General features: G+C 38.3%; 1 pseudogene; it reads left to right on the forward strand.

The window, feature by feature from the left end:
- Positions 7,493–12,226, forward strand: LOC107633202 (annotated as a pseudogene).

Genomic DNA, 12,570 nt, shown 5'->3' on the forward strand with positions numbered 1-12,570 from the left:
AGCATAGTAAATGACGTGCAAAAGCTTGTTATGCCTCTGTCCCAATACTTCACCAATGGCATGGTCACTGGCATCACACATTAGTTCGAATGGTAAAGTCCAGTCTGGTGCAGAAATGACAGGTGTTGTGACCAACTTAGCCTTCAGAGTCTCAAAGGCCTACAAACACCCTGTGTCAAAGACAAATGGTATGTCAGCAGCTAGCAGATTTCTCAGAGGTTTTGCAATTTTTGAAAAATCCTTTATAAACCTCCTATAGAATCCTGCATGCCCCAGAAAGCTTCTGATTGTCTTAACATTGGTGGGTGGTGGTAATTTTTCAATTACCTATACCTTAGCTTGATCCACCTATATTCCCTTGTTCAAAATTTTATGCCCAAGGACAATTCCTTCAGTTACCATAAAGTGACATTTTTCCCAATTTAAAACCAGGTTAGTCTCTTGGCATCTTTTCAGAAAAAGTACTAGATGGTTAAGACAGGAGCTAAATGAGTCTCCAAATACTGAGAAGTCATCCATGAAGATTTCCAAAAATTTCTCTACCATATCAGAGAAGATAGAGAGCATGCACCTCTGAAAGGTTGCAGGTGCATTGCACAGACCAAAAGGCATTCTTCTATATGCAAATATTCTAGATGGACATGTGAATGCTATTTTCTCTTGGTACTGAGGATCTACTCCAATTTGGTTGTAACCTGAATAGCCATCCAAAAAGCAGTAGTATTCATGACCTGCTAGTCTCTCTAGCATCTGGTCTATGAATGGTAAAGGAAAATGATCCTTCCTGGTGGCTGTATTGAGCCTTCTGTAGTTAATACACATACGCCACCCTGTAACTATTCTTGTAGTAACCAATTCATTCTTTTCATTATGAACCACTGTCATTCCTCCCTTCTTAGGGACAACATGGACAGGGCTCACCCAGGGGCTATCAGAAATAGGATAAATAATCCAGCCTCTAGTAATTTAGTGACCTCTTTCTGCACCACTTCCTTCATGGCGAGATTCAGCCGCCTCTGTGGTTGAACCACTGGCTTAGCATCATCCTCCAATAGGATCTTGTGCATGAATCTGGCTGGCTAATGCCCTTAAGATCACTTATGGACCTCCCAAGAGCTGTCTTGTGTGTCCTTAGCACCTGAATTAGTGCTTTCTCTTCCTGTGGCTCTAAAGCAGAGCTTATGATTACAGGAAAAGTGTCACCTTCTCCCAGAAATGCATATTTCAGGGATGGTGGTAGTAGTTTGAGCTCGGGTTTAGGAAGTTTCTCCTCTTCCTGAGGAATTTTCAGAGGTTCTTTTATTTCCTCTGGTTCCTCCAGATCAGGCTGAACATCTTTAAAAATGTCCTCTAGCTCTGATTCGAGACTCTCAGTCATATTGACCTCTTCCACCAGGGAGTCAATAATATCAACACTCAGGCAGTCTTCTGATGTGTCTGGATGCTGCATAACTTTGACAACATTCAACTTAAACTCATCCTTATTGACTCTCAGGGTTATCTCCCCTTTTTGGACGTCAATGAGGGTTCGTCCAGTTGCTAGGAATGGTCTTCCTAGAATGAGAGTTGCACTCTTGTGCTCCTCCATTTTCAGTGCTACAAAGTCAGTAGGGAAGGCAAATGGCCCAACCTTGACAATCATGTCCTCAATTATGCCTGATGGGTATTTAATGGAGCCATCAGCAAGTTGAGGACAGATCCGGGTTGGTTTGACCTCTTCAGTCAAGCCAAGCTTTCTGATAGTGGATGCAGGAATTAGGTTGATACTTGCCCCAAGAACACATAGAGCTGTCTTGGTATAAGCACCCTCTAATGTGCATGGTATCCTAAAGCTTCCGGGATCCTTAAGCTTTTCTGGTAAGCTTGTTAGGATGGCTGCACTGCATTCTTTAATGAGAAAAACTTTTTTTGTTTCTCTCCAATCCTTATTATGACTTAAGATCTCTTTCATGAACTTAGCATAAGAGGGTATTTTCTCAAGTGCCTCTGCAAACAGAATCTTCATTTCAAGAGTCCTGAGATAGTGTGCAAAGTGGGCAAATTGTTTATCCTGTTCCGCTTGGCAGAGTTTCTGAGGATAAGGCATTTTGGCTTTGTATTCTTCAACCTTAGTTGCTACAGGTTTATTTCCTACAGAAGCAGGTTGAGAAGCCTTCTTGAGGGAGTTATTATCAGCACTTGCAGGTGTCTGATGCCTTACTAGCATTTGAACGCCAGAACTGGACATGGATTGGGCGTTTAACGCCAGATTCCTATCCTTTTCTGGCGTTTGAATGCCAGACTTGTTCCTCTCTGGGCTCTTACTGTCCTCTGAGGGATTTTGGGTAGTAAGTTGATCATCCTCTATCAGCTGTTCTTTTCTTGGCTTTCTGCTGCTTTGAGTTGAGGTATTTAACATTTTTCCACTTCTTAATTGAACTACTTGGCACTCTTCTATTATCTGTTTTGATAACTGCTATTTTGTCTGATTCAATTGTGATTCCATATCCTTGTTAGCAATTTTGGTTTCTTGTAGCATCTCCTTAAATTCTGCTAACTGCCTTGTTATAGAAGATAGTTGCTGATTGAGTTCAGCAACTTATTCCTGAGGACTAAAGTCAGTTGATACTGCCTTAGCTTCTTCTTTCACAGAGGACTCATTACTTATGTACAGATGCTGATTTCTGAAAACTATATCAATAAGCTTTTGAACCTCTTCAATAGTCTTTCTCATATGTATAGATCCACCAAGTGAGTGGTCTAGAGATATCTGAGCTTTTTCTGTAAGCCCATAGTAGAAGATGTCTAATTGCACCCACTCTGAAAACATTTCAGAGGGGCATTTCCTTAGCATCCCTCTGTACCTCTCCTAGGCATTATAAATGGATTCATCATCCTCTTGTTTAAAGCCTTGGATGTCCAGCCTTAGCTGTGTCATCCTTTTTGGAGGGAAATATTGATTCAGGAATTTGTCTGATAACTGTTTCCATGTTCTTATGCTTGCTGTGGGTTGGTTATTTAACCACCTCTTAGCTTGATCTTTTACAGCAAACAGAAACAGTAACAGCCAGTATACATCCTGATCTACTTCCTTGTCACACACTGTGTCAGTAATTTGCAAGAACTGCGCCAGAAACTCAGTAGGTTCTTCATGTGGAAGACCGAAATACTGGCAATTTTGCTGCACCATGACAATGAGCTAAGGATTTAGCTCAAAACTGCTTGCTTTGATGGGAGGTATACAGATGCTACTCCCATATGCAGCAGTAATGGGGTTAGTATATAACCCCAGAGTCCTTCTAGACTGTTCATTTCCATTTAGGTCCATGATGGATAAAATGGAATTGATATGAATTGCAAATAAAATATATTTTTATTTTTATTTAAAAAAACGAGTAAAAAAAAAAATAAAATAAAATAAAGTAATTAGAAATTAAAATATAGATTTCAAAAAGTAAAAGAAAAAGGAAAAATAAATTCGAAAACCAAATTAATTGCTTAATTAAGAAGATTTGAAAAACTTTGAATATGATTTTTGAAAAAGATTTTGAATTTTGAAATTTTAAAATTAAAACAGGAAAAAAATAAAAATTTTAAAATAGAAATCAGAATTTTTTGAATGAGATTTTCGAAAATTCAATTAGATAGAGAGAAAAGATATTTTTGAAATTAATGAGGAAAGAGAAAAATAATAAAATGACACCAAACTTAGAATTTTTAGATCAAAACAGAGAAAATAAACAGGAAAACTTTGAATATCACGATGAATACCAAAAGTAACTTTTGAAAAATTTTTAAGAAAACTAAAACACAAAGGACACCAAACTTAAAAATTTTTGTACTCTAAGCACTAAGACTTTGAAAAAAATTGAAAGAAAAATAAAATCATGCAATTGACACCAAACTTAAAATATGAAACTAAACTCAAATAGAAAAACTCAATTATTAGTATATAAAAATTTTTGAAAAACATTTGAAAAGGAAAATTAGGATTTTAAAAAAAACCAACCAAAAACAATAATAGAAGACTCTAAACCAAAAAGAAAAATTTTTCCTAATCTAAGCAACAAAATAAACCGTTAGTTGTCCAAACTCGAACAATCCCTGGCAACGGCATCAAAAACTTGGTGCACGAATTATAAATCACACTTTTCACAACTCGTACCACTAACCAGCAAGTGCACTGGGTCGTCCAAGTAATACCTTACGTGGGTAAGGGTCGATCCCACGGAGATTATCGGCTTGAAGCAAGCTATGGTTATTTTGTAATTCTTAGTCAGGAAATTAATAATAAAAATGGTTGGGTTTATGAAAGTAATTAACATAAAATAAATAATACTTGTTATGCAGTAATGTAGAACAGATTGAGGTTTTGGAGATGCTCTGTCTTCTGAATCTCTGCTTTCTTACCGTCTTCTTCTTTACGCATGCAAGGCTCCTTCCATGGCAAGCTGTATGTTGGTGGATCACCGTTGTCAATGGCTACCATCCATCCTCTCAGTGAAAATGGTCCAAATGCGCTGTCACCGCACGGCTAATCATCTGTCGGTTCCCACTCATGTTGGAATAGAATCCATTGATTCTTTTGCGTCTGTCACTACGCCCAACACTTGCGAGTTTGAAGCTCGTCACAGTCATCCCTTCCCAGATCCTATTCGGAATACCACACACAAGGTTTAGACTTTTTGGATCTCAGGAATGGCTGCCAATAATTCTAGCATATACCACGAAGACTCTGATCGTGAACCAGGAGGCTAAGAGATACACACTTAAGCTAATGCAGATAGAACGGAGGTGGTTGTCAGGCACGCGTTAATAGGTGAGAATGATGATGAGTGTCACGGATCATCACATTCATCAGAGTGAAGTGCGAGTGAATATCTTAGAATAGAAACAAGCGTGATTGAATGAAAAACAGTAGTAATTGCATTAATTCATCGAAACACAGCAGAGCTCCTCACCCTCAATCATGGGGTTTAGAGACTCATGCCGTCAGAAATGCATTGTGAAGTGTAAAAATGTCATGAGGTACATAGTAAGTCTCTAAAAGTTGTTTTTATACTAAACTAGTAGCTAGGGTTACAGAAAATAAGTAACTAAGTGCAGATAGTGCAGAAATCCACTTCTGGGGCCCACTTGGTGTGTGCTTGGGTTGAGCATCGAGCTTTACACGTGTAGAGGCTTCTCTTGGAGTTAAACGCTAGGTTGCAACCTGTTTGTGGCGTTTAACTCTGTTTTGTAACCTGTTTCTAGCGTTTAACTTCAGAATAGGGTAGGAAGTTGGCGTTTGAACGCCAATTTGCGTCGTCAAAACTCGGGCAAAGTATGGACTATTATATATTGATAGAAAGCCCTGGATGTCTACTTTTCAATGCACTTGAGATCGCGCCAATTGGGTTTCTATAGCTCCAGAAAATCCATTTCGATTGCAGGGAGATTAGAATCCAACAGCATCTGCAGTCCTTTTTCAGTCTCTGAATCAGATTTTTGCTGAGGTCCCTCAATTTCAGCCAGAAAATACCTGAAATCATAGAAAAACACAAAAACTCATAGTAAAGTCCAGAAATGTGAATTTTGCATAAAAACTAATAAAAACATAGTAAAAACTAACTAAATCATACTAAAAACTACCTAAAAATAATGCCAAAAAGCGTATAAATTATCCGCTCATCACAACACCAAACTTAAATTGTTGCTTGTCCCCAAGCAACTGAAAATCAAATAGGATAAAAAGAAGAGAATATACTATAAATTCCAAAATATCAATGAAACTTAGCTCCAATTAGATGAGCAGGACTAGTAGCTTTTTGTCTCTGAACAGTTTTGGCATCTCACTTTATCCTTTGAAGTTTAGAATGGTTGGCATCCATAGGAACTTAGAATCCAGATTGTGTTATTGATTCTCCTAGTTCAGTATGTTGATTCTTGAACACAACTACTTTATGAGTCTTGGCCGTGGCCCTAAGCACTTTATTTCCAGTATTACCACCGGATATATAAATGCCACAGACACATAACTGGGTGAACCTTTTCAGATTATGACTCAGCTTTGCTAGAGTCCCCAATTAGAGGTGTCCAGGGTTCTTAAGCACACTCTTTTTGCTTTAGATCACGACTTTAACCGCTCAGTCTCAAGCTTTTCACTTGACACCTTCATGCCTGATACATGCTCGGAAAGACAACAGGGGCATTCTAAGACACAAGGGCAGAATGGGAATTTCACACTTTCAGAGGGCCCCATCACTAGAGCACGTGCAAAGAAGCTCAAGGAGAGCTTTGGGAACCTGGCAGTGCTTATGCATATGGAGCTACATCAAGTTCTAACCAAGGAAGAATGGGCAAGACCCATTGGGTTAAGTCAGGACAGCAAGAAGCCCAATAATGCTTTCCGAATTCAGTGGAAGGCATAATTTATCTTTAAATTTCGAAAATTCTAGACTTTTGTTTTTGTTTGTTATGTGGTCAAAAGTTGTTAGAAGACTTGTTTTATTTGCTATGCTTAGTAGTATTTTTAGGGATTTTTAAATTTAAATCAAATCTGATCTAATCTAATAAGATCAAATCTGATTTAAATTAGTTATCTTATCTTTAGGACTTCAAAATTTAAATCAAATCTGATCTAATCCAATAAGATCAAATCTGATTTAAATTAGTTATCTTATCTTATCTTTTAGCTAGTTTGTTTGGGGTCTATTTAAACACCTGGTGAGACAATTTAGATAACTTTGATGAATAAATTTTCAGTTGCTTTTAAGCACGTTTATTATGTGAGAAGTGAGGTGAGTGGTTTGCTTTGCTTGTTGCATGAGGAAGTTTGAAGGATCCAACACTAAGGTGATCTGCGTGGTGGTTTCTTTCAGTTTTCGTCCCTCTGATCTAGGTTGTCAAGGACAGGTTCTTTGAAGGTCTAGTAGGGAATCCTTTTTGGTGACCTAGGTTGCTAAGAACAGATATCTTAGAGGTCTAGTAGGAAAAACCTTTATCTATCCTTTATATTGCCGCTGTGTCTCTTTATGCTAATAAATTCCTCTTTTAATCCCATTCTTTTCTAGTCCCCCCTTCCATTAGGATTTTACTACTTTTTTCCTTAAATTCTATTACTGCAATTTCTGTTTATTTCAGTAAAAATAAATAAATAAATAAATAAATAAATAAAAATGAAAATTTAAATTTTCTCCTTGTTTTATCCTTTTCAATTTTCTTTGAGTTCCAATAAGGATTCAATTTTGCTAGTTTTGTCATCCTAATATCACTTCTTGTTTCCTTTGTCACATACTTTACTTATCCTCTTGTCAAGTTGAACGTCTCTATCATTCAGATTATCTTAGTTTGGTGTCTCAATTCCTCATCTTTCAAAGTGCAACTTGTTAAAGCAATCCAAGAGTGGAAAAAGGCAAGAGTAGTGAGCTCAACAGAGGGTAAAAGCCACATATTGAGTGAAACACGAGTGTCCTACTCTGAGTGATACATGTGAGAGGAGTGTTGTAAGGCCTTTTCTTTTACAGGTTCATTGATGGCTAACATTGAAGAGAACCCCGATCCACAACTAACTTTCCGCATCGACGTACTTACTAGCATCCTTACAAAGATTCAACAACGTCTTGATGACATGGATTCCCGCATTAACTCTTTCTCCCCTAAGCTAAAAGCACGGTCACGAGAATCTGTTTATAATGATTCTACGGAGTCTGAGGAGGAGCCTTCATCCAGATCCCGGCCTCATAGACAATCGGCAGATGTTGATAGTAACCTTAATGCTATCAAGATGCGCATCCCAGAATTTAAAGGCAGAAGTGACCCTGAGGCGTACTTGGAATGGGAACGAAAGGTGGAGCTCTTATTTCAATGTCATAACTACTCTGATGTGAAAAAGGTAAGATTAGCGACTGTCAAATTCTTGGATTATGCCCTTGTCTGGTGGGCCGAGCTGGACAAACAGAGGAGGCGAAATGACAAACCACCAATTCTGTCTTGGGAAAAGATGAAGAAGGTCATGCGACAATGGTTTGTCCCTTCTTACTACTACAGAGAGCTACATCAACGGCTCCAACAGTTATACCACGGTTCTAAGTCTGTAGATGAGTATCATAAGGAGATGGAGATGCTACTAATCCAGGCAAACATTGAGGAGGAGTCTGAGGCTACTATGGCACGTTTCTTAAGTGGGCTGAACTGAGACATTGCAAATACTGTCGAACATCTCCCATATGTGACTATGGAAGACTTGGTGAACCTAGCTATCAAGGTGGAAAGACAGCAAAGGGGAAAAGGGCTGCGTAATTCTACTTCAGGGTGGGATTCGAGAGGTGCTAATTTTGGGGAGAAGACTGGATCCAAACCTACCGAATCAAAGGAGAAGCCCACAGAGCAGCACAGGAAGACGCACACGCCTAATTCCACTTCTAAACCTCCTGCACGGCATCGTGATATTACCTGCTTTAAGTGCCGCGGATTAGGCCATTATGCTTCCGAGTGTCCAAATAAAAGGACCATGGTAATTAAAGCAAATGATATTTTGTCAGAATCTGATAACTCGGATGGGTTTGAAGACATGCCACATGCAGATGATGCTACAGATAATGAAGATATAGTTGAGTATGCTGTTAGTGGCGAGACCCTTGTTACTAGGCGGATCTTAAATGTACAAGCCGAGGATGATCGTCTAGAACAGCGAGAGAACATCTTTCATACAAAAGTTTTGTTGGGAGGTAAGGTTGGACTCATGATTATTGATGCTAGAAGTCATACAAATGTTGCTAGCTCTACGTTGATCACAAAGTTGGGGTTGAAATGCACTAAACACCCTAACCCTTACAAACTGGAGAGGCTAAGTGACGTGGGTGAATTGAAGGTTATGAAGCAAGCCCGCATATAGTTCTCTATTGGAAGATATAGTGACGAGGTACTTTGTGACATGGTTCCCATGCAAGCTTGTCATCTACTTCTAGGCCGTCCATGGCAGTATGATAGGAAGGTGACGCATGATGGTTTCACAAACCGATACTCTTTCACCTATCTTAGGAAGAAGATTACCCTTGCACCTTTGACACCTAAAGAAGTGTACCTGGAGCAACTGAGCATGCACAAATCTACTACAGAGTCTTTAGGATGTGAGAAAATTGAAAAATAGGAGGGTAAAGAGAGAGCTCTGAGAGATGAAACGTGTGAGAAAAAGAGTCAGAGTCTGAGTGAAAAAGAGAGTTCTAAAAGAGAAACATCTGTGGAGAGTGAGAGTGCTCACAAAATATGTTTTTATGCAAAAGAGAGGGATCTGAAGCATGCTAGTTTAGGAAAAAAAGCATTGGTGTTAGTACGATTTAGAGAGTCTTTACTTTCTACCATTGAAACTAACCATGACCTGCCTAGTGCTTTTATTTCACTCTTGCAGGAATTTGGTGATGTCTTTCTAGATGAGCTACCTCCAGGTTTACCTTCGTTACGAGGCATTGAGCATCAGATTGACTTTGTTCCCGGATCAAGCATTCCTAACCGGCCAGCTTACCGGACCAATCCTGAGGAGATAAAGGAACTACAATGGCAAGTCGAGGACCTTTTGGCTAAGGGTTTTGTGAGAGAAAGAATGAGTCCTTGTGCTGTTCCAGTACTGTTGGTACCCAAGAAGGATGGCTCATGGAGGATGTGTGTTGACTGCAGAGCTATAAACAAGATTACGGTAAAGTATTGCCATCCTATTCCTAGACTTGATGATATGCTTGATGAATTACATGGATCTGTTATTTTTACTAAAATAGATTTAAGGAGTGGTTATCATCAAATACGAATGAAGCTTGGTGATGAATGGAAAACAACTTTCAAAACTAAATATGGTTTATATGAGTGGTTAGTTATGCCATTTGGTTTGACTAATGCACCTAGTACATTCATGAGATTAATGAATCATGTTTTGCGAGAATTTTTAGGTAAATTTGTGGTTGTTTATTTTGATGATATCCTTATCTACAGTAAATGCCTTGATGATCATATTTTGCATGTTCAATCTGTTTTAGAGGTACTTAGAAAGGAAAAATTGTATGCTAATCTCCAAAAGTGCTCATTCTATCTGAGTAAAGTCGTATTCCTAGGTTTTATGATAAGTTATGTAGGGATTGAGGTAGATGACGAGAAGGTGAAGGCTATTAGAGAATGGCCCACACCTCAGAGTGTCTCTGATGTTAGAAGTTTTCATGGTCTTGCGGGTTTTTATCGGAGGTTTGTTAAAGATTTTTCTACTATTGCTGCACCTTTAACTGAAATCATCAAGAAACATGTTAACTTTAAATGGGATCACGAACAAGAAATTGCCTTTAACACCTTGAAAGAATTATTGTGTTCTGCCCCCATTCTTATTTTACCGGATTTTTCTAAAACTTTTGAAATCAAATGTGATGCTTCCGGAATTGGTATAGGTGCTGTTTTAATGCAGGAAAAGCAAGCAATTGCCTATTTCAGTGAGAAGTTGAAAGGATCCCGTCTCAACTACTCAACTTATGATAAGGAGCTTTATGCCTTGGTGCGAGCTTTAGAAGTGTGGCAGCATTATTTGCTACCTAAGGAATTTGTGGTACATACTGACCATGAATCTCTCAAACACTTGAAGGGTCAAGGGAAGCTAAACAAGAGACATGCAAAATGGATAGAATTTCTTGAATCCTTTCCGTACGTAATCGCCTATAAGCAAGGTAAGGAGAATGTGGTTACTGATGCATTATCTAGAAGGTATTCATTAATCACAACCCTTACTTCTAAGCTGTTGGGTTTTGAGTGTATGAAGGAATTATATGCATCTGATTCTACTTTTGCCTCTATCTATGCTGCATGTGAACATGGTGCACATAACAAATTCTACAAGCATGATGGTTTTCTTTTTCGGGGTAATAGGATTTGTGTACCTACTTGTTCTATTCGGGAGCTACATGTTCTAGAATCACATAGTGGGGGTTTGATGGGTCATTTTGGTGTGCATAAGACTTTGGATATTTTATCTGAGCATTTTTACTGGCCCCACATGCGTAAAGATGTCAAAAAATTTTGTGCCAAATGCATTACCAGTAAACAAGCTAAATCTAAGTCCTTACCACATAGTTTGTATACTCCTTTACCTGTTCCTGTGCATCCATGGGTTGATATTTCTATGGATTTTGTTCTTGGTTTGCCTAGAACTAGGAGAGGTCGAGATAGTATTTTTGTTGTGGTAGATAGATTTAGTAAAATGGCTCATTTTATTGCTTGCCATAAAACTGATGATGCCACAAATATTGTTGACCTATTCTTTAGAGAAGTTGTGCGCTTACATGGTGTTCCCCAAACTATTGTTTCTGATCGTGATGTCAAATTCTTAAGTCACTTCTGGAAAGTTTTGTGGAGTAAGTTGGGAATAAAATTGTTATACTCAACTACTTGTCACCCTCAAACTAATGGTCAAACTGAAGTAGTAAATAGGACATTGGGAACCTTGTTGCGTGCTATTGTTAGTAAGAATTTGAAAACCTGGGAAGATTGTTCACCTTTTATTGAGTTTGCTTATAACCGAACAATCCATTCTTCCACTGGTTTTTCGCCCTTTGAACTTGTCTATGGTTTTAATCCTCTAACTATCTTAGATTTAATGCCTCTACCCTTGAGTGATCTTATTTGCTTAGATGGAGCAAGCAAGGCTGAAAAAGTTAAAGCAATACATGCAAAGGCTCGTGACCTCATTGAGAGGAAGAACAAAGCCACGACAGAAAGGATTAACAAGAGCCGAAAGCATATAGTCTTCGAACCAGGAGATTGGGTTTGGGTACATTTGAGGAAGGAGAGATTTCCTACTCAGAGGAAGTCTAAACTTGATGCTAGAGGGAATGGCCCATTCCAAGTGCTTGAGAAGATCAATAACAATGCCTACAAGATTGACCTACCAGGTGAGTATAATATTTCTGCCACTTTCAATGTTTCTGATCTCTCTCCTTTTGATATGGACACAGATTCGAGGATGAATCTTTTTAAGGAAGGAGGGAATGATACATGCTTGGAAAGACAACAGGGGCATTCTAAGACACAAGGACAGAATGGGAATTTCACACTTTCAGAGGGCCCCATCACTAGAGCACGTGCAAAGAAGCTCAAGGAGAGCTTTGGGAACCTGGCAGCGCTTATGCATATGGAACTACATCAAGTTCTAACCAAGGAAGAATGGGCAAGACCCATTGGGTTAAGTCAGGACAGCAAGAAGCCCAATAATGCTTTCCGAATTCAGTGGAAGGCATAATTTATCTTTAAATTTCGAAAATTATAGACTTTTGTTTTAGTTTGTTATGTGGTCAAAAGTTGTTACAAGACTTGTTTTATCTGCTATGCTTAGTAGTATTTTTAGGGATTTTTAAATTTAAATCAAATCTGATCTAATCTAATAAGATCAAATCTGATTTAAATTAGTTATCTTATCTTTAGGATTTTAAAATTTAAATCAAATCTGATCTAATCCAATAAGATCAAATCTGATTTAAATTAGTTATCTTATCTTATCTTTTAGCTAGTTTGTTTGGGGTCTATTTAAACACCTTCTGGTGAGACAATTTAGATAACTTTGATAAATAAATTTTCAGTTGCTTT

The sequence above is a fragment of the Arachis ipaensis genome, chromosome B03, assembly GCF_000816755.2.
Source record: "Arachis ipaensis cultivar K30076 chromosome B03, Araip1.1, whole genome shotgun sequence".
NCBI classification, from domain to species: domain Eukaryota; kingdom Viridiplantae; phylum Streptophyta; class Magnoliopsida; order Fabales; family Fabaceae; genus Arachis; species Arachis ipaensis.